Genomic DNA, 3,207 nt, shown 5'->3' with positions numbered 1-3,207 from the left:
TGTGAAATCAGCAAGAGGAGAAATTAAACATGAATGAAGGAGATGTGGAGGTTCAGGGAGTGATGACAGATGAGGATAATTGCAGAAGGTGTAGTGATTTATTGATCAGATTCAGATGAGGTGTAACCTGCAACTGCTACACCTGGTGTGTATTGGCCTTTGTGTGCAGTGCTTGTGATCTGTTGCACTCTTGAAAAAGCCTAAAATGAAACTGCACTTGTCTGAATTAATGGTTTGTGTCACCTTACATTACATGAAGGATGAGGTCAAGAAGGCTTAAAGTTAAAGGGCTATGCACATTAGATTTAGAGAAAAGCCCAGTAACTAATGTTCCCAATTCATATGCAGCCTGCCCTCTGATCAGCTCTGCTGTTTATCCTCATAAATGTGGACCAGTAGGGATGAATCTACTGCTACTTTGACCTAAGCTTAGGCCAGATGTCCACACCTAAGTGGGCAAGAAGTTTCCCTGCTGCAACACACCTGACTCAAATCAGAGGTGGGAGGACCAGGCTTGAGGATCCCTGCTCAAGGGCCTCATTATAAGGTCCTCAGGTCCATTGTGCAACCCACTGAAATGACAATAACTAACAGCTGTGCTCACTTACTGGCAGACATGCAGGTCCACTTAAACAACTGAGAGCTTCATGAACCAGTGAGTTTGCTGTCTGAAGGAAAGAAAAAACACACCAGTCCACCCTAACTGTGGAAGTGTTTAAGCTGAGTGTCCACCATTCTACTGCAACAGAGTCACGTAAACAATACTTCTGATGAATGGTTGGTTAATCTGCCACTGATTTAATTTGCCTTCCTGTGCAGGCTGAAGAGACCCAAAGCTGAAAGCTGTGCAGCTAGGAGCTAAATGCATAAAACTGTGCTCATGGCTAAAACTGTTTGTATGTACAAAAGCAGAACAGAGCTATGGGAGGCGTAGTGATGGCAACTTCTGCTTTTATCTGTCACAAGTGAACATGCAGTCTTTACAGTGGCTATCGTCTTGTTTGGAGGCAGCAGGAGAACACACATGTACTGATGAATCACTGCATTTAGGTTGTTTTCTTAACCAGTCCTTGGAAGCAGCAGGACATGAGCTAATCATACGCTAGACAACCAGAGCAAACTCTAATTACTTGTTTTCTTTTTCAAGTCTCGTCAGAAAGTTGTTCCACAGTCATCTTCATGCCCTGCTGTGCTATACAACTAGTTATTCATAGCACCCAGAATTAAATTAGATTTCCACCAAATATCAGGATTTCATTGATAAAATGGTCTGAAAGTTGTGATGAGGTGCACATGTATTCACCTCAGATTCTTTTTTTACCAGTTTGTGTGGAGGAAAATGTGTCACCACCATGCTAAACTGACTCATTATGAACTGCATTACTGTGCCATCCCCTCTAACCTGCTCACAGGACTAAAAAAAGTTGAGGTGACAGGTCAGTTTCCATTATATATTGCCGTCTGCAGGATAATCTGACATTTAATTGAAGCTATTGCCACTAAAACTCACATATGGTGAAGTCAAACTCAATTCCATTTGGAGACAGAAGAATGAACTCCAAAATATAACAACACACAAGCCAGTGGGAAAGCATGTGCACAGACTTATTGTGATGAGCAAATTTCAGTAACATGTCATTTCTGTGCAGCAGCACCAACCTGCCCTCTTGTGGACATTTCCACTTGCCTCTAATAACCCTGCAGCAACAGCACCAAAAGAGGGAACTGAGCTGAACTATGCTTTATTATAGTTATTTCTAAAGTATTGTGATTACAGTAATACTTTATAATGTTGTAGTGTTTATGAACATAGCTGCAATTCATGAATTCAAACCTCTTACAAACTACAAGAGGGAACAACTTATTTGGCCATATTCAGTGCAGCTATCAGTACCTTAATGACATCACAATAACTGAATAAATAAGTAAAATTATCAGCACATGTGTACTGGATTTGTTGCAGGTTGTTGCAAATGGGTTTAGCCTTCATTGCTGATGAATAGTTAAAGTTATAGGTTGCTTCCTAAAGCCATGTCTTTCTTTAGACTGGCCTTACCCATCCAAGTAGCATAGTTTCATATGTTTGCACTAGGAAAATTAAGTGGTCACTGCTCCGGAAGATGTACCACTACAAGAAAAGAAGAAAGTATATTATCACTATCATTCATTCTTGCAGCAGTGGATAACCAGATGGCATGGACAGGTCAGAAAAAAAATCAATAAATCAACAACTACTTCAGAATTTCCAAATTTCCCTGCTGAAGCAGGCATGGTATGGGAAGTGCTGCTGTAGGTGAAGGATGGCACTAGGAGAGCTGTGGATTCATGTTGTTTAGGAAGACGGTTTAGGATAAGGGAGAAGAATGCTGTGTCTTTTTTAGTTGAACCTATTGAAAACATCTTCAACTTACTGATCACAAATGAACATGTTGATTACATGTCGCTCACTCATTTGTTTTCTATCAATTTGTATTTTTTTTTTATCCTTTTACTTGTGTTTCAATTACATCATTTTTTAACTGTTGAATTTGCTGCAGCCTATCCTGAAAAAGGAATCTCTTGTAAAACAGGTTATTAATTTCTGGCACTATCCTGTTAAAATCAAGATCAAATAAAAAATAAGAAATCAATCAAGAAATATAACAGATGAGTGAATGGGAAAGGGGAAACATGGAAGAAATGGAAACAGAATTTATTATTTATTTTTATTATTATTTAATAATAATTATTATTATTATTGTTGTTGTTGTTGTTGTTATTATTATTATTATAATCATTATTATTATTATTATTTCTACTCCACTCTCTAATTTTCCCTCCATGTTAGTTTATCATGCATGAGATATATATATATATATATATATATATATATATATATATATATATATATTTTTTTTTTTTTTATTTTTTTTTTTTGGGGGGGGGGGGGGGTAAGCTTTTGATGTAACTTCTTCAAATACCCAGTAGATGGCGGTGATAGGCAATATATTCCACTATGGAGCAGGATTTCGTTAAGGGAAGAAGATGGGAGTTTGTCAGCAAAGTTTGATAAATTAATTTACAAAGTCGTTTTCTTTATTAACGTAAACAAAATAGATGCCTAATGATGTTGAAACAGCGGACATGTGCATATAACGGATAACGATTTATAAATAAACCACTAACACTACTGCGCCTGCGCATTCTGAACAGAATATGAAGCCGCCC

This window comes from Melanotaenia boesemani, chromosome 23 (genome assembly GCF_017639745.1).
Source record: "Melanotaenia boesemani isolate fMelBoe1 chromosome 23, fMelBoe1.pri, whole genome shotgun sequence".
Classification (NCBI taxonomy): Eukaryota; Metazoa; Chordata; class Actinopteri; order Atheriniformes; family Melanotaeniidae; genus Melanotaenia; species Melanotaenia boesemani.
This window is presented reverse-complemented; position numbering follows the sequence as displayed.